The 24,229-nt window shown below is 38.3% G+C and overlaps 1 long non-coding RNA gene and 6 other non-coding genes across 7 annotated transcripts; 1 reads left to right on the top strand and 6 right to left on the bottom strand.

Annotated features, from left to right (window-relative positions):
- Nucleotides 1–459: 459 nt before the first annotated feature.
- LOC120295187 lies at nt 460–558 on the bottom strand. Its single transcript, XR_005552545.1, has one exon. It is a non-coding gene; the product is annotated as a U6 spliceosomal RNA (small nuclear RNA).
- Nucleotides 559–4,357: 3,799 nt separating this feature from the next.
- Nucleotides 4,358–7,781, top strand: LOC120294799. Its single transcript, XR_005552112.1, has 2 exons — nt 4,358–4,521; nt 7,446–7,781. It is a non-coding gene; the product is annotated as an uncharacterized LOC120294799 (long non-coding RNA).
- Nucleotides 7,782–7,795: 14 nt separating this feature from the next.
- On the bottom strand, nt 7,796–7,903 carry LOC120295182. The gene has a single exon (XR_005552540.1). It is a non-coding gene; the product is annotated as a U6 spliceosomal RNA (small nuclear RNA).
- Nucleotides 7,904–13,357: 5,454 nt separating this feature from the next.
- On the bottom strand, nt 13,358–13,459 carry LOC120295181. Its single transcript, XR_005552539.1, has one exon. It is a non-coding gene; the product is annotated as a U6 spliceosomal RNA (small nuclear RNA).
- Nucleotides 13,460–15,227: 1,768 nt separating this feature from the next.
- LOC120295180 lies at nt 15,228–15,329 on the bottom strand. The gene has a single exon (XR_005552538.1). It is a non-coding gene; the product is annotated as a U6 spliceosomal RNA (small nuclear RNA).
- Nucleotides 15,330–20,590: 5,261 nt separating this feature from the next.
- Nucleotides 20,591–20,697, bottom strand: LOC120295183. The gene has a single exon (XR_005552541.1). It is a non-coding gene; the product is annotated as a U6 spliceosomal RNA (small nuclear RNA).
- Nucleotides 20,698–23,366: 2,669 nt separating this feature from the next.
- On the bottom strand, nt 23,367–23,464 carry LOC120295185. Its single transcript, XR_005552543.1, has one exon. It is a non-coding gene; the product is annotated as a U6 spliceosomal RNA (small nuclear RNA).
- Between the last annotated feature and the right edge of the window lie 765 nt (nt 23,465–24,229).

Consider the following 24,229-nt stretch of genomic DNA (forward strand, 5'->3'; position numbering starts at 1 on the left):
GAGCCTTTCTCGCAGTTCGACATTGGATCATGGTTGCTCCTCGCAATGAACTCGGTTTGAGTTTCAATCTCGTGTCTGCTGAGCTCAAGAGGTAATTTATCAAAAATTGTATCTATGGACCATTAGTTCATTGTTTTTGTAGGAATCCGTATGACCATACGATGTAATGCACGGCAAAAGATGGGTATTATAGGAGTTTTGTCGAGGTAGCTCTTTCGCTACGGTATAAGGAAGTAAATTCGTTTTCATGAGAACATGCAGATAATTTTTGAATTCATATTAAGATTTTGACTGGAAAATTATTGAAAATATTTTATCCTAATGACTTAAATTTTCATGTTAGCATTTGCTAATAACCGTGAAGTGAAAAAAAAAAAAAAAAAAAGTAACTGGTCTAATTAATTCGCTTAGAAGAGAACCAACGAAAGAAAGTAATGTTGCTAAGTATAAAAATAAAAATAAAAATTGGATCATTTCTCAAAGCATGTCATCCTCGTGCCGCGGCCATGCTAATTTTCTTCCTATCGTCCCAATTTTATTGGATGCTTCCAAACAGACAGTACGATGACCGACCACGTTGGCTTGTTGGCTTTTATAGAGAAGAAAGTTGTCGTGAGGATCCGACGAGGGACAAATGGGATGACTTGCCCTGCTTTCCTCCTCCAAGTATTACTTTCCGTCCAGCCGATTTGATGTACATAAACACCCACTCGGAAAACCATTAGACATAAAACGCAGCCTCTCTATCAGTCCACTGGAAGATGTCGGTCATATTAGAGTAGCCTCAATTTCGTCTTTCATATAGACAAGAAGGCGAAGAAGAAATTGCATGTAACAGACAATCTAGCACTAGTACAATGGAGAATGTGATTTTGGGCCCAGGCCTTAAGGAAGAGGTTGAAGGGTCAGGCAGCGGCGACGAGACGGTGACAGGCAAGCCAGAGATGAAGGTCACGGTTCGGAAAGACCGTGACTTGTGCTGCAAATAGAGAGGGACGGGAGGGTGGAGGAGGAAGAGGAGGAGGAGAAATTGGAGATGAGGGCAAGGAAGGGACAAGAGGAGGTAACGACGGTGAGAGAGACAGTGCGAGAAGAGCAGAGGAGGAGGGGAGGGTAGCGATGATTCATTTCTTTTGTTTTACTTTTTCAGACTTATTTCTGACTCATATTTAACTTTTATTTAACTCATTTCTGATCCATATTTAACTTTCACTTGATTTATTTATGATTCATATTTAATTTTCATTTGATTCATTTCTGACTTATATTTAACTTTCACTTAATCAATATATAACATATTTAACTAAAAAATGGGTCATAATATGAGTTTATGACCCATTTTGTCAGCTCTAGCGGTGAAGATGGAAACGGGTAGAGAGAGGGAAGAATTGGAGGGGTACACCCTATGAGATTACAAGATTACTATCGCTGGATACAAACAATGACGAAAGTTCCAACAAGACGATGCATCACAAAATCGTCACCGTGAGCATAGGCCTTGTGAAAAGCTCAATGACGCTAGCCAATCCGTACAAAAATATCTCCTTCACTGAACGTATATTACCGTCCTACAACGGGAAAGACCTTTGATGATATGCTGAATCTTCTGAGTGGTGCCATCTCCATGACAAGACTTTCGATCGATTTCTATCTTTCCATTATGAAATGCGACATCCGATGTTCCGGGATTGCGGAGCAAGTAATTGGGTTACGTAGGATTTCGTTTTCATCAACGACGAATTCTCAAGCGCGGTAGGTGTGCTATGACTTTCTTTTTGGACTTATTTTGATGGGTTCAGATTAGCGGCTGGCCCAAAAAAAAAAAAAAAAAAGGAAGGGAGCATCCTCACATGGAAAGAGAGAGAGGGACGGGGAGGGGCCAGCTCGTACAACGAAGAAGGGAGTGGGGGTTTAGCAAAATTATGTTGTCTAAGTGGGTGCACAAATATATTATAAAATAAAAAATAAGTGAGTCCTCTAGCGAGCAACAGTTAAATTTAGCCCTAAACTGAGCGCTATTTTGACAACCCGGAAAAAAAATCTCAACCTTGTTTTAGTACAATACAGAATTGGATTTCTTAAGTAGTTAAATTACAATTTCTACATTTTTCATGTCTGTAGAGAAATCAAAGTGTGAAATTGAATTTCATATTGTACAAGGATTCCACAAAAGCGAAATCGGGTGTTCTAGCAAACACTTTAGTAGTGAGATTCCAATCCGCATTGCTAACATGGGAAAATTACCAAAAAAATCATAAACCAATTATACATATGCAAATTTAGTTATAAACCTTTAAATTTGGCCATTTAGTCCTACATCATTTGACAATTTAATAATTTTGTTATTCCAGCTAATTTTGTCCGAAAATAGCTTATGTACATGCTGGTGCCATACCACATAGAACAATTGGCATTGATGTAAATAATTATTATTATTTTTCAAAAAATGATTTTTTTTTCTTTTTCTTTCTTTTTTCATTGTGGCCAACTAAGATGAACAAGGGCCTGCAAGCCCTCACTAGATATGGGCAATGCGGTCACATCCCTCACCTGTCACAATGAAAAATAAATAAATAAATTATAAAAATAATTATAAAAATGTTCACTTTAATGCCGATTGTATGTCGTGATTTTCAATTAAAATTGATTCGAATGCATAAATTGACAATATATCAAAAAAATTACAACTAAATTAGAAAACTTGAAAATTTAGCACCGAATTGATTTTGTAAAATTTATTATTTCTTTTGGTAATTTTGCCTTCCTAACATTAGCAAACTATCAAAAATCTATCGAGACCACTGTGAGTCACCGGCCGCTAGCCGTCTGCTATCACCGGTGAAAAGTCTTCCTTCTTAGAAGGCTGGGACTTTTACAATTCAAATAATTGAAAAGGAATGTCATACAAGGAACAAGATTACTTGAATTGCGAGTCCATCCGTCGATTTCTCGTCATGGAAAAACGAGGCTTCAGCAACCATTTAATGTGAGACGGCAAATGTGACATAAGTAACTCCAGCTTTAGAGAGAGAGAGAGAGAGAGAGGAGGGAAAGTTCATGAGGCAACCTTTCTATACGTTCCCAAACACGAATTTCCCAGTTATTTTAAATAAATTACCACGCCCAATATGCTGTGATATTTTTTAATTCCTTACTAAAACGAGAACCCTTTAGACACATGAAATAGATTTCCAATAACATTAGAAGACAATATAAAAGGTCTCTAAATTTCAAGTCAATGTGCAATATGATTTACTGAATTTTTAATTTGTTCAATGTGATTCCTGAATTTTTGTACATGTTCATTTTAACTCTCAAACTACATAAAAAAAAAAAATCATTGTTGTCCATGATCTTTAAATAATAAAATGATAACATTGAACATTATCATTTAATTCAAGAATTACATTGTATATATAGAAAATCCAAGAACAACATCAACGTCGAATTAAAGTTCAGAGATTATATTAAATAAATTGAAAGTTCAAGGTTATATTGTCCCTTAGACCAAAGTTTAAAGACTATTTGTGATATTACCCGTATGTTGTATCTAAAAGTATCATGTAACCAAAGAAAAATAAATAAAAGTTTGTGGGAGGCACCGAAAATTACACGTCATTTTAAGGGACAAGACAAAAATAGTTTTCCTAACGAAAGATTTCGGACACATAGCAATGCTGGCAATTGGCCACTTACCTGACGATTCGTCCTTCCGTGACCCAATTTACGTTTGACCAGGACGGCCTGATGCTGCCATGAGATATTATTTACTATACAAGACGTGTGAGATTCCAACTCTTTGCTGTAGTTCAAGCTACAAGACTTATATCAACCAAAAGTGCCACCATAGGGCATAATGTCAGTACAAAGCAAATCCAACAGGGGCGGTGGAGGAGAAAGGATCCAATTATGGGCTAGACTTTAGTGTTCATGGGCCTTTGCACCCAGTGGGCTACTCTATTTGCTTCCCTCCTGCAGAACAGTATGCGTAACCTAGAGAAGCAAGGGATGAGTGCCGCAGCTTCGAGATGAGAGAGCGAGCTTCCCATGATGTCGAGCATGGATTCCGTAGAGCATGGACAAGCACCTAGCAGTCAGATTTCACAGTGAGTTGCTTCCTTTCCATTTTCTTTTGCAGCAGATCGTGTAAGGTGACGGTAAGGGCTTGAGCTTCTACTGCAATGCCATAGTTGCTAGAACAGTTTGTGTAGATCCATTGATTAGTTTACCGGAGTGATCACGCCAAATAGAAGCCACAGATCCCTCCTTTGATGTGGAAGAAAAGGCTCCATCTATATTAATCTTTATCTCGACAGGATCCGGGAGGCTTCCATAGGCACTCGAGGTCGGGGAGGTTGGGGGAAGAGCGCGTCCACACTTCATGGGATCGACAAGCAGATTGGGCAGAGGCAAAAGCCACCAAAATAACCTGTTGTGGATCAAGAACAGCCCTGCGAAATACAAAAAAGTTTCGGGATTTCCAGAGGTGCCAAAGGATATGTGCCAGGGTTTCCAAATCAGGTATGGCCTTCTTCTTGCATATCAAATCTGCTAACCAAGCATCCATGCGATTTGTGTTAAAGTCTGTTGGATTTAGTTTAATCGCCGAATGAGACCAAATCTTGCGCGTCCATGGGCAATGCGGAAAGATATGTTCCGTAGTCTCCGGGGTGTGATGATGACAAATCTGGCACGTAGGATCGGTGATTATTTTCCTGCGATAAACATTGTCCTTTGTTGATAGAGCGTTGTGGTATAAGGACCACATAAAGATGCGTATCTTCGAGGGGGGTTTTCATTTGCCAAATCTTGTCCCAAAGCTGTCGAGGTGGGTGGTAAGAGGAGGATGCAATATCTTGTACCTTGACATCTGCAGTAGATCGTAGGGAATGGTAGCCATTCTTGATAGTATAATAACCATTTTGAGATCATTTCCAAATAAGTCTATCCTCTGTACAATCTGTTCGGATGGGGATTGTCAGAATTTCTTCGACTATTTGATCAGCAAAACTTCTACGCAGTAAGGGTTCATTCTAGTAGTTGCTCTCCAAATTAATAAGATCAGCAACCCTTAGTGGTTCTCCTCTTGGTGCAGGACTGCCAATAGGACCAATATTCAGCCACTTATCATCACAGATTGAGATCTGTTTCCCATCTCCAACTGACCATTGTAGATTTTGCATAATTGAATCTCGGCCACTCAATAGACTCAACCATCCCCAAGAGGATCTCAACCCTTTGTTGGCATGCTAGAACTCTGTGGAGTGATGGTATAGACCCTTAAAGAGTTGACTCCATAAAGATGACTGGTTTTGTAAGAGACGCCACGCCTGTTTTCCTAATAGTGCTCTATTAAAAGTGATAAGGTCACGAAAACCAATGCCTCCTAAATCTTTCCTAGCCTTAAGTACATCCCAACGTTTCCAATAGATGCTAGAGTGATGATGATTGTTCTGCCACCAAAACCTAGCAACTTTCTTCTCTATAGATGTACATAAGGACATAGGAATTTTGAAAATAAACATTGCATATTAAGGGATCGCCCTGTATTACCGATTTAATGAGTGTCTCCTTGCCCCCTTTAGATAGGAATTGCTCTTTCCAGCCTTCAAGTTTTGAATTTACTTGACTCAATAGCCAGGCGAACATCTCCTTTCTTAATTTACCCCAATCCAAGGGAATCCCAAGGTATTTGCCAATCTTCGTTAACACCGGTACCTGAGTTCTCGGGCTAGGTTTTCCTAAAGGCGAGTAGGGCAGGTTTTACTGAAGCCGATACCAAATTTATTCTTGTTTACCGCCTGACCTGTTGCTAGGCAATATTGATTCAGAATGTTGGCCAAATTCTAACATTCCTGAATTTTCCCGTCAAGGAAAAAGATAGCATCATCAGCAAAAAAGATATGGGATAGAGTCGGACACCACTTGTTTAAAGTAATGCCGTGAAGATTATTAATGTCCTTCGCGCGATGGATAAGTGTTGACAGCACATCCGCCACCAAGATGAAAAGATAAGGAGAAATAGGGTCACCCCGTCGACACCTCTTGATGGATTAAAATAATGAAGATTTTCACCTTTAAATTTAACACTGAGAGAAGCCGTGGTAATGCATTGCATTATCCATTTAACCCATTATGAGTGAAAGCCCAGATGTATGAGATAATCCCGAAGAAAGTCTCATTCAACGCTGTCATATGCCTTCTGCATGTCCAGTTTCAGAACGGCCTGAAAGAATTTCTTTGCCTTCCGAATTCTAAGCTGATGCAAGACCTCTCGAACGACTAAGATGTTGTCCTGAATTTGTCTACCACTTACAAAGGCAGATTGTTCAATAGAAATTAAATCAGGTAGGATAGGTTTCAAATGATTCGCCAGAATCTTTGAGATAATTTTGTAAATAAAGTTACAAAGACTAATTGGGCAGAATTGATCTAGTCGTTATGGGTTCGGTGTTTTGGGAATCAAAGATATGGAAGTTCAGTTTAGTTCAGGATGCATAGCACCAGAGAGAAAGAAGTCCTGTACCGAATTAAAGATGTCTTCCTGAAGAATATCCCAATGGTGCTGGTAGAATATCCCATTTAGGCCATCAGGTCCTGGCGCTTTTGTTGAACCCAATTGAAATATAGCTTGTTTTACTTCTTCTCGGGTAACATAAGCTATAAGAGCCATGTTCATATCCTCTGTTACTTTTGGTGGACATTGCATTAGGATTGGTCGATAATCTCGGTGACCTGTCGAGGTGTATAACCTTTGGAAGAAAAGGTTAGTCATATTCTTCAATGTTTCTTGATCTCAAACCCAAGTAAGATCTTCATCCCGTAGCATAGTGATTTGATTCCGGTGTCTCCTCTGAATAGTAGTGTTGTGGAAGAATTTTGTGTTCTTGTCCCCCATTTAAGCCAACTAACACGAGATTTCATCGCCCAATGTGTCAACATATTTGTCTAAGAGCAAATTCTTGCATTTGGTTTTTACGTGAGAAGATAACGTATTATTTCTTTGTTAAGCTCAAAATCATGGTTGGTTCAAGTTAGTTTCTTGACTTGATAGGCTGAAATAAATTTATTGATACACATTATCTCGACTGTAATTGACCCAGACTTATCCAATCTAAATATTGTAAAGAAAATAAGTCTTTCGGCTTTCATCCACCGAGAATCCTTCCATATGTAAATCAGTGCAAGTATTGAGAGCATAGAGTGAGAAGAGAAGAGATACTAATGTTCACCGTGGCGCGTGAGGTCCACGTGCCTAGTGCAGTGCCTTCTAGATGCGCGCATGGGCCACCCTCAACGATAGTAATCAAATAAGCAGGCATGAGCAAACACCATTGCATTTTCTTGTTTATGAAGATCGATGAATTCAAGAACTAGGAACCTAATGACAGAAAGGGAAGATTTCAGGCTGCCTCAACAGGTTTACCATTGTCTCTCTTGTACAGGTTTACCATTGTTCATGGAGCTTGGGGTCTCCATCTGCACTGCTTATCAGTATAGTAAGTGACATGGTGGATCTATGATTGCTATCGGATGCAATCTGTAGTCATTGAACTAAAATGATTTTGCCGTAACTTTTGTTAGGTGAAAGATTCAAAACTTATGTCCAATTATGGATCTTTTCAATAAATCCTCATATGATAATGTATGTATAGACGGAGAGGGCATTTGGCAGTGTTTTTTTTTTCCCCTTTTATAGCAATTTGCTTTGGCGATTGGATGCTAAGTTTTGATTTTACTCATCGAGTGTTGATGTATGAAAATTAAGATGAAGGTAAATATATCATTAAGTTATCTTAGGTCGGATCATTTCTCGATTTGTGCATATCATTCTTGTGCAGGGGCACTATTAATCTTCTCTGTATATCGTTCCAATTTTATTTAAAGTTTTTGTAGAGACAACCTTATCCCTAACACGTTTGTTTTTATATGGAAGGAAGCTGTCGTGAGTTTTTAATATGGGATAAGTATGGCATTACTTGCTCTATTTTTCCTGCAGGGATTACTTTCCGTTTCACAAATGCGATTGACATAATCACCCATTTGAAAAGTCAAATGACGTGAAACACGTTCTCTTTTTTTTTTTTTAATAAATAAAATTAGAAGATGGCAAAGAAGAAAATTGCACGTACCAGATAATCTAGCACTAACACTAGATTCGACTTTATAAGTGGGAGAGTGAAACTGCTTATCTTTCGGCATCGATTGCATTGCCACAACCACAGCATTGTGCTCGACCAATTGGTCATCAACTCATCATTGTCAATTATAATTAAACGTGACTAGGACTGGGACACAAATCATTCGATGCATGTACATGTAGGGCCCTTTCATTTTATTTTTTTGGGGCTTTTTATGTTATGTCATGTTGCCCTTGACAAATAATTTAAAAGGAAAAAAATTAACTCATTTTTCCATCTAATAGGAAACTAATTCAATTCTAAAAAAATTTCCATCTATAGAGAAATTATTAAAAAAAAAAACATTAAACCCATCACGTGGAAACTAATTCAATTCTAAAATTTTCAATTTGGCCAATTTAGTTATAAATCTTTTGACGATTTTTTAATGTAGTCTTTCCATCCAATTTTGTCCGGAAATTGTTGACGCGAATACCAGTTATCGTCCGTGGCATGGCCGATGTTAACACGAACAATTTTTTCATTTTTATAAAGAAAAAGAAAAATATATAAATTTTTAAATTATAAAAATTATCTTTGTCAATACCAGCCGTGCCATCCATTTCAGTGATTTTCGGCTTAAATTATTTAGAAATATTAAGTTTAAGATTGAATTTATATCTATATAATAGTTTAATTTTTTTAGTAATTATCCCAAGTGAAAATCGTGTCGAGCAATTATGAAAAACTTTGTTGGAGGAGACATGAATGTAACTTGACCTAATGTATGTGCGTGCCACATACCCACATCGGTCGAAAAAGACTAATTAGATTAATTCATCCAAGGTAGGCTTCGATTAATTTGTGGACTGAAAGAGCCTAAACATCAAGTCTAAAAATTGCTATCTAGACAAAAGCCAATGATTAAAGATACACGAAATCACTCTGTAGCGTTCCTGTCGGTGGTGATCTTCCACCACTAGAAGGAAAGCGAGTAGACTTTCCAGTTTTCCTTAATCGTTTCCAAAGCACTCAAGCTCCATTTGGTAATGTTCTTTTTTTCCTAATTTATGTTATTTTGTTTCTCGAAATAAATAAATAAAAAAGAAATTCATTTGGTAATGTCAATTAATTTTTCTATTCATTGGAATAAAAAAGTAGTTAAGGAATAGATTTGGAACAAAAACAAAAGATAGAAAAAATGGTTTTTATTCCCGAAAATAATTTCTAGAAATAAGTCATTTTATTTTTTTATTTTTTCCTTTTCTTCTTCTTCCTCACCACTCGCAACCTGTCGTGTTGCCGTTGGTCGCCGCCGTTTGCTGGACACCGCCACGCTCACTATTCGCTGCCACCACTAACTAGAGGAGGAGCAAGAAGAAGAAGAGAGAGAAAAAAGAAAAATCTAAAAAATTATTAATAAATTATTAATAAATTAAAAAAATTGTACATTACAAAAAAAAAAAAAAATTGCAGATCGTACCAAACGCTTTTTTTTTTATTTATTCCGAGAATAGAAATTTTGCTTAATTATCAAACATGTTCTTTTACTCAGAAATTATTCCAAATAATAAAAATAGAAAAAGATTATTTCTAAAAAGAAATTATTTCACTAACAAGAAATGTTACCAAACAAATCTTCACTCTCTCCATCTCCCATGCTCGGTGAGCTCACGCCTTCTATTTCTCCGTCTCTCTCCATCTCTGATCTTGTCACATGAACGTGGAAACGGTGTCGTCGATAGGGTTCCATCCGTCCGCTTCGTTGAGTCTTTCTCGCAATTCGACGTCTGGTCGCTGGCGTCCTCTTCGCAATGTACTCAGTCTCTATTTCAATGTCATAGCTTGGAGAGAATGAGTAAAACGAAAACTAATTAAAAATTGGGCCAAATAATGGCACCGTGCCAAATTGGACAAAATCTGTAGATGGTATATACAATTAATGTGCTAAATTGGGACTAAATGGAGGGAATGTCACGGTTAATTTACCAAAAATTGTATCTATGGACCATCATAGAGAGAAAGAGAAAGGAAAATTATCCAAAAATCCTAAATCTATTGTAATTTTGTCAATTTAGTCTTAAACCTTTTAATTTTACTAATTCAGTTTTAAATGTTTTCACTTCTTGCCAAGTAAATCCATTCGATCAATTGTGGCCAAAAATACTGATGTGGACACCAATGGTGCTATGTATTTGACTCACACGCGACGTAGACAATTTTTAATAATATTTTACTTTTTTTTTTTGAATTTTTAATTTTTTTCTCTTACTTTTCTTTTTGCCCTTCTTCTTTTACTTTTCTGGTGGCCAGTCAGCTGGCCTCACCTGCCACAAGTGAGGCTTGGCCAAGTGAGGGCAAGCCCCGGCCAAGTGAGGGTGAGCCTCGGCCGACCGAGCCCTCGCCCGGCCAAGGCCCATCGAGGCTGGCCTTGTGCAAGCTAGGCGAGGGCAGCTTTGCAAGGCGTCGGCCGGGCAATGGCAACACTAGGCGAGGGGAGCCCTCCGGGGCTCGCCCAAGCAAGGCTAACCCTTGCCGAGGCTCGCCCTCGTTGAGTCAGCCCTCGCTTGTGGCAAGCAAGGCCCGACTAGGCGAGGCTAGCCAGCCGACCACCAAAAAAGGAAAAGAAAAAAGCCAAAAAGAAAAGAAAAAATAATTAAAATTAAAAATATATATTATTTAAAATTATTCATATAAGTGCTAGCAATCCTATGTGGCACTACCGGCATCCACGTCAACATTTTTAGCTAAAATTGGCCGGAGAGACTCATTTGGCAAAAAAATGAAAAGGTTTAGGACTGAAATGGCAAAATTAAAAGGTTTATGACTAAATTGATAAAATGTATAATAGGTTTAGGACTTTTGGACAAAAATAAAAATTATCTAAAAAGTCCTAAATCTATTGTACTTTTACCAATTAAGTCATAAATCTTTTAATTTTGCCAATTAAGTCATAAACATTTCCACTTCTTCCCGATTGAGTCCATTTGACCAATTTTAGCCAGAAATTACTAACATGGACCGTTGGCATTAACGTGACACTTTTTAAATAATATCATAATAATATTTTGAAATTTTTATGGCTTTTTTTCTCCTCTTTTTATTTATTATTTATTTTATTTTTTTGGATTTTTTGATGTAGGGTTGGCAAGAGTTGCCGTCCAACCCTATCAATGAAGGTCAGCCTTATTAGAGGTTGATGTGGGGATCAGCTCGCCCCCTTGGCCAACAAGGGCTTCCCTCACCAAATCCAACGAGGGCATTGGAGCCTTTGCCTATGGCGAGAGACCTCCGCCGGCCATCACCGAGGCCCAGTGATCAATGGAGGGAAATGAGGGGAAATAAAGGGAAAAATAAAAGAAAAGAAGAAATTAAAAAAAAATTAAAAATATCTATGTCGATACCAACCATACTGCGTAGTATACTCGGCATCTATGTTAGTAATTTTTGGTCAATTTTAACTAGAAGAACTATATTAATAAATCATCAAAAGTTTAGCTAAATTGAAAATTTAAGACTGAATTAGCAATTATATAATAGGTTTAAGACTTTCTTAGTAATTATCCGAGATTTTGAACATTACTGCACCAATAAATGCATGAAAGTGATGAAGTAAATTCTGTTATGGTTCACAGCCCATGTTAGAGGAAACTTCATTTTCCTGTGTAACCTTTCTTTAATATTTAACCAAAAAAAAAAAAAAAAAAACAAACGTTCTTAACTCGTACTAAATTTCCAGAATAATTTATCGAGGAAACTTCATCTCATGAAAAGGATTTTTCATGAGATGTATAATGAAAATTATTAGCTCCACACGTGATTTGACAGGTGGTGCATGAGGTCCACACCCCTTCTGCAGTAGCGCCTTCCGGATATGAACACCGTTTCGTGTTCTCGTTTCGAAGACGATGAACTCAAAAACTAGGCACCTAATGGAAGAAAGGATTTCAAGATGCTTCAACAGGTTTACCATTGTCTCGCTTGTATCACACGTTCATGCAGTTATATTGCATCTACACTGGTTATCAGTATAATAAATGACATGGTGGATGTATGATTGATGTCGGATGCAATCCATGGAAGAAAATTATCCAAAAAGCCTTAATTATATTACACTTTTACCAATTCAATCATAAACTTTTCAAATTTGACAATCAGTCATAAATATTTTCACTTTTTGTCAATTGAGTCCATCATATGAATTTTGACTAGAAATTTACTAACGTGGATGGCCGATACTAATGTGGTACATTTTTTATAATATTTTAATGATATTTTAAGAATTTTTGAAATTTTATGGTTATTTTTACTTTTCTTTTTTTTTTAGGGGTTTGGAGTTTTGCCGATGAGTGTGGCTAGCCACCCTCATCAGCCACAAGTGAGGGCCAACAATCCTTGCCAGCCACGGGCGAGGGGCAATCAACCCTTGTCGGCCCCGGGCGAGAGTTGCAACGCCCTTGCCGGCCAAAGTGAGGGCATGCGAGCCCTCACCTATAATTGACAAGGGTAGCGATGCCCTCACCAGATCTAGCCAGGCAAGGGCTCAGCAGCCCTAGTTGGCCCCAGGTGAGGGGGGCAACCTCGGTCAAGGCCCTCGCCCAGGGCCGGTGAGGGTCAACTAGTCCTCGTTTGTGGTCAGCAAGGGTTGGCTAAAAACCCTAGCCAACCCTAGCTCAAAAAAAAAAAAAAAGGAAAGAGAAAAAAAATTCAAAATATTATTAAAATTACCACATTAACATCGGCCGTCCATGTCAATAGTTTCCATCCAAAATTTGTCGGATAGACTCAATTAACAATAAGCAAAAAGGTTATGATTGAATTGATAATAGTGTAATAGGTTTAGAACTTTTTAGACAATTTTCCTCAATCCGTGATCATTGAACTTAAATGATTTTGTCTGACAAAAAAAAAAAGACTTAAATGATTTTGCAGCAACCTTGATTTTATAGGTAAAAGATTCAAAATTTATGTCCAGTTTTGGATCTTTTCAGTAAATCCATCATACGATAATGTCTGTATCGGCTAAGAGGGTGTCAGGCATTTTTTTTTTTTTTTTTTTTACTATTTTGGAGCCTTTTGTTTTGACGTCTGGATGCTAATTTTTTATTTTAATTATCTTGTGTCGATGCATGAAAATTAAGATGAAGGTAAATACATCATTAAGTTATCTTGGGTTGGCAAAAAAGCAGAGAACAGATGCAAAAAAGCGCTCCCTTAATGATGGATAAATGGGAAAATTAAATTTAGACCATTTCTCGATTTGTGCATGTCATCCTTACACATGGATCATGTTAATTTTCTCAGTATCGTTCCAATTCTATTGGACGTCCTGAAGAGACAATTTTATCACCAAACACGTCGGTTTTTATAGAAAAGAAAGCTGTTATGAGTTTCCAATATGAGATAATGCTGAGATAACTTATTCAGCTTTTCTTTAAGTTGGATTATTTTCAACCCAATCAATGTGATTGACAAAAACACCCACTTGAAAAATCAAAATAAAAAAGACGTAAAACACGTTCTCTTGGGTTTTTGAAATAAACCTATAAGAAAGCAAAGAAGAAAAGTGCATTTACCGGACGATCTGACATTTAGCTGGCACGAGATTCAACCAACAAGGGGAGAGTGAAACTACTTATCTTTAAGCATCGAAGGCATTGCCACAACCACAACATTGTGCTCGATCAATGGTCATCAACTCATCATTGACAACATGGAAAGAACAATAATTAAGGGTGCCTGACAAAATTTTTGAAATATAAGTCAATTTTTAATCAAAATTTGATTTTTTAATTTCTATTCATTAAATGAGTTTCTCAACAAAGAAACAAACGTATTTGATAATGATTTAAGATTTCTGTTTCTAAAATAGAAATTCATTTTATGATAGAATAAAATTTCTATTTCTAGGAGAGGCGACGGCTTCCGTTTATCGGTAGGTGGCCAACGTCCGACGTCACGTTGATCGGTGGTGGGCATTCGGCGTCCGGCGACCAGCAACCAATGGCAAGCATCAACGTCCAATGGCCAGCTCAGGCGATGAAGAAGGTAAATGATGAAATAAGTTTTCATTTTTCACTTTTGTTCCAAAAATAAAAAAGTTAAAAATTTTAACTTCTGATTTATATTTTAAATCTATATCTGGAATAGAAAATTATTTCAAAAATAGAAAAATGAAATTGTGTTATGAATTTCTGTCCCAAATCCGTTTCAAGAAATAGAAAAATAAAAATTTTGTCATGCATGCGGTTGCAAAAGACGGTGGAGAGAGAAAAAGAGAGAACGAGAGAGCAAGGCTCCTTACAACATGGATCGCTTGTTGTGAAGAGCTTACAGAAGCCTGTGATTGAAGAAACGCAAAATCACTCTCAGTGCTGCTGTAGGTGATCTTCCACCAGCAGAAGAAAAAGCGAGTACGCTTGCCAGATTTCCTAGTCTTTGTTTCCGGAGCACCCGCCCTTACCTTTTCCATCGACGCTTGAGCATCGCAATCTCGCGCTTCCTTTTCGATCACTCTCGCCATGAGTTCTCTCCATCAAACTCGGTGAGCTCGCCAAACCTTCTATTTCTCTGTCTCTCTCCATCTCCCATCGTATCACATTGACGTGGAAACGATGTCATCGGTGGGGTTATTTTTTTGGTCTGTCTGCTTCCGTTGAGCCTTTCTCGCAGTTCGACATTGGATCATGGTTGCTCTTCGCAATGAACTCGGTTTGAGTTTCAATCTCGTGTCTGCTGAGCTCAAGAGGTAATTTATCAAAAATTGTATCTATGGACCATTAGTTCATTGTTTTTGTAGGAATCCGTATGACCATACGATGTAATGCACGGCAAAAGATGGGTATTATAGGAGTTTTGTCGAGGTAGCTCTTTCGCTACGGTATAAGGAAGTAAATTCGTTTTTTCATGAGAACATGCAGATAATTTTTTGAATTCGTATTAAGATTTTGACTGGAAGATTATTGAAAATATTTTATCCTAATGACCTAAATTTTCATGTTAGCATTTGCTAATAACCGTGAAGTGAAAAAAAGTAACTGGTCTAATTAATTCGCTTAGAAGAGAACTAATGAAAGAAAGTAATGTTGCTAAGTATAAAAATAAAATAAAAAATTGGATTATTTCTCGATTTGTGCATGTCATCCTTGTGCGGGGCCATGCTAATTTTCTTCCTATCGTCCCAATTTTATCGGATGCTTCCAAACAGACAATACGATGACCGACCACGTTGGCTTGTTGGCTTTTATAGAGAAGAATTACCAAAAAAATCCTAAACCTATTACAATTGTGCCAATTCAATCCTAAACTTTGTTTTTGTTCAATTTAGTCCTAAACCTTTTATAATTGTGCTAATTCAGTCCATCCGGCCAAAATTGGCTGGCCGGGCGTTGACGTGGACGCGTTGTCGAGGACAGCTGGCCGGCGAGGTAATTTTTTAATATTTATTTTATTTTATTTTATTTTTTTCAAATTTTTAAATATATATATATATATTTTTTTTTTTTTTGCCTTCTTCTCCTTTCTCTAGCCGGACGCCGGCCAGAGGTGAGGGCCGGCGAGGTCAGCCTCGCCGGCCACTGGCGAGGCTTGCCCCGCCGGCCACTGGCGGAGGCGAGCCTCGCCCAGCGACGGCGAGGCGGCCATCGCCGGATCTAGCGACGCCGACCTCGCCATGGCGGGCGAGGCCGAGCCTCGCCAGATCCGGCGATGGCCGCCGCCGACCACCGGCTAGGGCGAGGGTCGGCCTTGCCCAAAGTGGCCGGCAAGGCTGCCGTCGCCATCGCCACCTCCGCTGCCTCCCCGTCCCCGATCGTCGGCATGATCTCCCCCTCCGAGCTCAAGCGGCCCTCCCGGCCGTGACCGTCTCTAAAACCCCGTTCCAGCCCCTCGGACCGACGAGGACGAGATCGAGCTCCTCCGCGGGTTCCTCGACTACACCACGCAGCACAGCAGGGCCTCACCCTCGCCAGTGGCCGGCGAGGGCCGAGTTTGCCGGATCTAGCGAGGCTTGGCCTCGCCCCGGCGACGGCGAGGCCGCCGTCGCCGGATCCGGTGAGGCTCGGTCTCGCCCCACCATGGCGAGGTCGAGCCTCGCCGGATCTAGCGACGGCCACCTCGCCGTCGCCGGGCGAGGCTCGCCCGCCATTGGCCGGTGGGGCGAGCCTCGCCGGCCCTCACCTCGGCCGGCGTCCGACCAGAGGAAGGAGAAGAAGGCCAAAAAAAAAAATTAAAATTAAAAATATTTAAAAATTCGAAAAAATATATAATCAAAAATATTAAAAATTTACCTCGCCGGCCAGCTGTCCCCACCGGTGTCCACGTCGCGCCGGCCGGCCAATTTTGGCCGGATGGGCTGAATTGGCATAATTATAAAAAGTTTAGGACTAAATTGGACAAAAAAAAAGTTTAGAACTGAATTAGCACAATTACAATAGGTTTAGGACTTTTTTGGTAATTCTCCCGCTTTTATAGAGAAGAAAGTTGTCGTGAGGATCCGACGAGGGACAGAGATGGGATGACTTGCCCTGCTTTCCTCCTCCAAGTATTACTTTCCGTCCAGCTGATGTGATGTACATAAACACCCACTCGGAAAACCATTAGACATAAAACGCAGCCTCTCTATCAGTCCACTGGAAGATGTCGGTCATATTAGAGTAGCCTCAATTTCGTCTTTCATATAGACAAGAAGGCGAAGAAGAAATTGCATGTAACAGACAATCTAGCACTAGCACAATGGAGGATGTGATTTTTGGGCCCAGGCCTAAGGAAGAGGTTGAAGGGTTGGGCAGCGGTGACGAGATGGTGACAGACGAGCCAGAGATGAAGGTCACGGTTCGGAAAGACCGTCACTTGTGCCGCGAATAGAGAGGGACGGGAGGGTGGAGGAGGAGGAGAAATTGGAGATGAGGGGCAAGGAAGGGACAAGAGGAGGTAATGACGGTGCGAGAAGAGTAGAGGAGGAGGGGAGGGTAGCGGTGATTCATTTCTTTTTGTGTTTTACTTTTTCAGACCCATTTCCGACTCATATTTAACTTTTACTTAACTCATTTCGATCCATATTTGACTTTCACTTGATTTATTTATGATTCATATTTAACTTTTACTTGATTCATTTCTGATCTATATTTAACTTTCACTTAATCTATATATAACCCATTTAACTAAAACTGAGTCATAATATGAGTTTATGACCCATTTTGTCAGCTCTAGCGGTGAAGATGGAAACGGGCAGAGAGAGGGAAGAATTGGAGGGGTACACCCTATGAGATTACAAGATTACTATCGCTGGATACAACAATGACGAAAGTTCCAACAAGACGATGCATCACAAAATCGTCACCGTGAGCATAGGCCTTGTGAAAAGCTCAATGACGCTAGCCAATCCGTACAAAAATATCTCCTTCACTGAACGTATATTACCGTCCTACAACGGGAAAGACCTTTGATGATATGCTGAATCTTCTGAGTGGTGCCATCTCCATGACAGGACTTTGGATCGATTTCTATCTTTCCATTATGAAATGCGACATCCGATGTTCCGGGATTGCGGAGCAAGTAATTGGGTTACGTAGGATTTCGTTTTCATCAACGACGAATTCTCAAGCGCGGTAGGTGTGCTATGACTTTCTTTTTGGACTTATTTTGATGGGTTCAGATTAGCGGCTGGCCCAAAAAAAAAAAAAAAAAAAAAAAAAAAGGAAGGGAGCATCCTCACATGGAAAAAGAGAGAGACGGGGAGGGGCCAGCTCGTACAACGAAGAAGGGAGTGGGGTTTAGCAAAATTATGTTGTCTAAGTCGGTGCACAAATATATTATAAAATAAAAAATAAGTGAGTCCTCTAGCGAGCAACAGTTTAGCCCTAAACTGAGCGCTATTTTGACAACCCGTAAAAAAAAAATCTCAACCTTGTCTTAGTACGATACATAATTGGATTTCTTAAGTAGTTAAATTATAATTTCTACATTTTTCATGTCCGTAGAGAAATCAAAGTGTGAAATTGAATATCATATTGTACAAGGATTCCACAAAAAGCGAAATTGGGTGTTCTAGCAAACACTTAGTAGTGAGATTCCAATCCCGCATTGCTAACATGGGAAAATTACCAAAAAAATCGTAAATCAATTGTACATATGCTGGTGCCATACCACATAGAACAATTAGCATTGATGTAAATAATAATTATTATTTTTCAAAAAATGATTTTTTTCTTTCTTTTTTTCATTGTGACCGACTAAGATGAACAAGGGCCTGCAAGCCCTCACTAGATATGGGCAATGCGGTCACATCCCTAGCCTGTCACAATGAAAAATAAATAAATAAATAAATTATAAAAAAATTATAAAAATATTCACTGTAATGTCGATTGTATATCAATGATTTTCGATCAAAATTGATTTGAATGCATAAATTGACAATATATCAAAAAATTTACAACTAAATTAGAAAACTTGAAAATTTAGCACCGAATTAATTTTTTTAAAATTTATTATTTTTTTGGTAATTTTGCCTTCCTAACATCAGCAAACTATCAAAAATCTATCGAGACCACTACGAGTCACCGGCCGCTAGCCGTCTACTATCACCGGTGAAAAGTCTTCCTTCTTAGAAGGCCGGGACTTTTACAATTCAAATAATTGAAAAGGAACGTCATCCAAGGAACAAGATTACTTGAATTGCGAGTCCATCCGTCGATTTCTCGTCATGGAAAAACGAGGCTTCAGCAACCATTTAATGTGAGACTGCAATTGTGACATAAGTAACTCCAGCTTTAGAGAGAGAGAGGGGAAAGTTCATGAGGCAACCTTTTCTATACGTTCCCAAACATGAATTTCCCATTTATTTTATATAAATTACCACGCCCAATATGCTGTGATTTTTTTAATTCCTTACTAAAACGAGAACCCTTTTAGACAAATGAAATAGATTTCCAATGACATTAGAAAATGACATAAAAGGTCTCTAAATTTCAAACCAATGTGCAATATGATTTATTGAATTTTTAATTTGTTCAATGTGATTCCTGAATTTTTGTACATGTTCATTTTAACTCTCAAACTACATAAAAAAATTTCATTGTTGTCCATGATCTTTAATTAATAAAATGATAACATTAAACATTATCATTTAATTTAAGAATTACATTGTATATATAGAAAATCCAAGAACAACATCGAGGTCGAATTAAAGTTCAGAGATTATATTAAATAAATTGAAAGTTCAAGGTCATATTGTCCCTTAGACCAAAGTTTAAAGACTATTTGTGATATTATCCCGTATGTTGTATCTAAAAATATCATGTAACCAAAGCAAAATAAATAAAAGTTTGTGGGAGGCACCGAAAATTACGCGTATCATTTTAAGGGACAAGACAATAGTTTTCATAACGAAATCTGACAAAAATTTCCGACACTAGAAATGCTGGCAATTGGCCACTTACCTGACGATGCGTCCTTCCGTGGCCCAATTTACGTTTGACCAGGACGGCTTGATGCTGCCAAGAGATATTATTTACTATACAAGACGTGTGAGATTCCAACTCTTTTGCTGTAGTACAAGCTACAAGACTTTTGATTTTCTATTGTGTCAACATATTTGTCTGAGAGCAAATTCTTGCATTCGATTTTTACATGAGAAGATAACGTATTATTTCTTTGTGAAGCAAGGTTAGGTTCAAAAATCACGGTTGGTTCGAGTTAATTTCTTGACTTCATAGGCTGAAAAAAATTTACTGATACACATTGTCTCAACTATAATTGACCCGGACTCATCCAATCTATATATTGTAAAGAAAATAAGTCTTTCGGTTTTCATCCACCGAAAATCATTCCATACGTAAATCAGTGCAAATATTGAGAGCATAGAAGAGAAGAGAAGAGATACTAATATTCACTGTGGCGCGTGAGGTCCACGCGCCTAGTGCAGTGCCTTCTAGATGCACGCATAGGCCACCCTCAATGATAGTAATCAAATAAGCAGGCATGAGCAAACACCATTGCATTTTCTTGTTTATGAAGATCGACGAATTCAAAAACTACGAATTGAAAAAGTAGGAACGTAATGACAGAAAGGGAAGATTTCAGGCAGCCTCAACAGGTTTACCATTGTCTCTCTTGTACCGCATGTTCATGGAGTGTGGGGTCTCCATCTGCACTGCTTATCAGTATAGTAAGTGACATGGTGGATCTATGATTGCTATCGGATGCAATCTGCGGTCATTGAACTTAAATGATTTTGCCGTAACTTTGATTTTTATAGGTGAAAGATTCAAAACTTATGTCCAATTATGGATCTTTTCAATAAATCCTCATATGATAATGTATGTATAGACTAAGAGGGCATTTGGCAGTGTTTTTATTTTTTTTCCTTTTATAGCAATTTGCTTTGGCAATTGGATGCTAAGTTTTGATTTTACTTATCTAGTGTTGATGTATGAAAATTAAAGATGAAGGTAAATATATCATCAAGTTATCTTAGGTTGGACCATTTCTCGATTTGTGCACATCATTCTTGTGCAGGGGCAGTATTAATCTTCTCTATATATGTTCCAATTTTATTTAACGTTTTTGTAGAGACAACCTTATCACCTAACACGTTTGTTTTTATATGGAAGGAAGCTGTCGTGAGTTTTTAATATGGGATAAATATGGCATTACTTGCTCTATTTTTTTTTCCTGCAGGGATTACCTTCCGTTCCACAAATGCGATTGACATAATCACCCATTTGAAAAGTCAAATGACGTGAAACACATTCTCTATTTTAAAAAATAAAATAAAAGTAGAAGATGGCAAAGAAGAAAATTGCACGTACCAGATAATCTAGTACTAGCACTAGATTCGACTTTATAAGTGGGAGAGTGAAACTGCTTATCTTTCGGCATCGATTGCATTGCCACAACCACAGCATTGTGCTCGACCAATTGGTCATCAACTCATCATTGTCAATTATAGTTAAACATGACGAGGACTGGGACACAAATCATTAGATGCATGTACATGTAGGGCCCTTTCCTTTTCTTTTTCTTTTCTTTTTTTTTTTTTTTTGGGGGGGAGGGGGTCGCTTTTTATGTTATGTCATGCTGCTCTTGACAACTAATTTAAAAGGAAAAAATTAACTCATTTTTCTATCTAATAGGACCTAATATAGAGAAATTATGAAAAAAAAAAAAGCATTAAACCTATCGTGTGGAAACTAATTCAATTCTAAAATTTTTAATTTGACCAATTTAGTTATAAATCTTTTGACAATTTTTCAGTATTGTCTTTCTATCCGATTTTGTTCGAAAATTGTTGATGCAAACACCAGTTATCCTTCGTGGCATGGTTGATGTTAACATTAACAACTTTTTCATTTTTATAAAGAAAAAGAAAAAAAAAAGCAAAAAAGAAAAAAAATAGATTTTTAAATTACAAAATTTATTCTTGTCAATACCAGCCATGCCATCCATTTCAGCGTTTTTCAGCTTAAATTATTTAGAAAGCCATGCCATCCAACACGTTGGGTTTATAGAAGAGAAAGCTGTTATGAGTTTCCAATATGAGATAATGATGAGATAACTTATTCAGCTTTTCTTTAAGTTGGAATATTTTCAACCCAATTGATGTGATTGACAAAAACACCCACTTGAAAAATCAAAATAAAAAGACGTAAAACACATTCTCTTGTGTTTTTGAAATAAAACTATAAAGAAAGCAAAGAAGAAAAGTGCATTTACCGGACGATCTGACATTTAGCTGGCACGAGATTCAACCAATAAGGGGAGAGTGAAACTACTTATCTTTAAGCATCGAAGGCATTGCCACAACCACAACATTGTGCTCGACCAATGGTCATCAACTCATCATTGACAACATGGAAAGAACAATAATTAAGGGTGTGCCTGACAAAATTTTGAAATATAAGTCAATTTTTAATCAAAATTTGATTTTTTAATTTCTATTCATTAAATGAGTTTTTCAACAAAGAAACGTATTTGATAATGACTTAGGATTTTTGTTTCTAAAATAGAAATTCATTTTATAATAGAATAAAATTTCTATTTCTAGGAGAGGCGACGGCTTCTGTTTATTGCTAGGTGGCCAACGTCCGACGTCACGGCGATCGGTGGTGGGCGTTCGGCGTCCGGCGACCAGCAACCAATGGCAAGTATCAACGTCCAATGGCCAGCTCAGGCGATGACGAAGGTAAATGATGAAAAAAGTTTTCATTTTTCACTTTTGTTCCAAAAATAAAAAAGTTAAAAATTTTAACTTCTGATTTCTATTTCAAATCTATATCTAGAATAGAAAACTATTCCAAAAATAGAAAAATGAAATTACGTTATGGATTTCTGTCCCAAATCCGTTTCAAGAAATAGAAAAATAAAAATTTTGTCATGCATGCGGTTGCAAAAGACGGTGGAGAGAGAAAAAGAGAGAACGAGAGAGCAAGGCTCCTTACAACATGGATCGCTTGTTGTGAAGAGCTTACAGAAGCCTGTGATTGAAGAAACGCAAAATCACTCCCAGTGCTGCTGTAGGTGATCTTCCACCAGCAGAAGCAAAAACGAGTACGCTTGCCAGATTTCCTAGTCTTTGTTTCCGGAGCACCCGCTCTTTCCATTTCCATCGACGCTTGAGCATCGCAATCTCGCGCTTCCTTTTCGATCACTCTCGCCATGGGTTCTCTCCATCAAACTCGGTGAGCTCACCACACCTTCTATTTCTCTGTCTCTCTCCATCTCCCATCGTATCACATTGACGTGGAAACGATGTCGTCGGTGAGGTTATTTTTTTGGTCTGTCTGCTTCCGTTGAGCCTTGCTCGCAGTTCGACATTGGATCATGGTTGCTCTTCGCAATGGATTCGGTTTGAGTTTCAATCTCGTGTCTACTGAGCTCGAGAGGTAATTTATCAAAAATTGTATCTATGGACCAATAGTTCATTGTTTTTGTAGGAATCCGTATGACCATACGATGTAACGCACGGCAAAAGATGGGTATTATAGGAGTTTTGTCGAGGTAGCTCTTTCGCTACGATATAAGGAAGTAAATTCGTTTTTTCATGAGAACATGCAGATAATTTTTGAATTCATATTAAGATTTTGACTGGAAAATTATTGAAAATATTTTATCCTAATGACTTAAATTTTCATGTTAGCATTTGCTAATAACCGTGAAGTGAAAAAAAAAAAAAGTAACTGGTCTAATTAATTCGCTTAGAAGAGAACTAACGAAAGAAAGTAATGTTGCTAAGTATAAAAACAAAATAAAAAAATGGATCATTTCTCAAAGCATGTCATCCTCGTGCGGGGCCATGCTAATTTTCTTCCTATCGTCCCAATTTTATTGGGTGCTTCCAAACAGACAATACGATGACCGACCACGTTGGCTTGTTGGCTTTTATAGAGAAGAAAGTTGTGGAGAGGATCCGACGAGGGACAAAGATGGGATGACTTGCCCTGCTTTCCTCCTCCAAGTATTACTTTCCGTCCAGCTGATGTGATGTACATAAACACCCACTCGGAAAACCATTAGACATAAAACGCAGCCTCTCTATCAGTCCACTGGAAGATGTCGGTCATATTAGAGTAGCCTCAATTTCATCTTTCATATAGACAAGAAGGCGAAGAAGAAATTGCATGTAACAGACAATCTAGCACTAGCACAATGGAGGATGTGATTTTTGGGCCCAGGCCTCAAGGAAGAGGTCGAAGGGTCGGGTAGCAGCGACGAGATGGTGATAGGCGAGCCAGAGATGAAGGTCACAGTTCGGAAAGACCGTGACTTGTGCCGCGAATAGAGAGGGACGGGAGGGTGGAGGAGGAGGAGGAGGAGGAGGAGAAATTGGAGATGAGGGGCAAGGAAGGGACAAGAGGAGGTAACGACGGTGCGAGAAGAGCAAAGGAGAGGGGAGGGTGGCGGTGATTCATTTCTTTTTGTGTTTTACTTTCTCAAACTTACTTCTTATTCATATTTAATTTTCACTTGACCCATTTTTGACCCATATTTAATATTCACTTGATCCATTTCTGACCTATATTTAATTTTCACTTGACTCATGTATGATCCACTTAACTAAAAATTGATCATAATATAGATTTATGACCCATTTTGCCAGCTCTAGCGGTGAA

Source organism: Eucalyptus grandis, chromosome 6 (assembly GCF_016545825.1).
Source record: "Eucalyptus grandis isolate ANBG69807.140 chromosome 6, ASM1654582v1, whole genome shotgun sequence".
NCBI classification, from domain to species: Eukaryota; Viridiplantae; Streptophyta; class Magnoliopsida; order Myrtales; family Myrtaceae; genus Eucalyptus; species Eucalyptus grandis.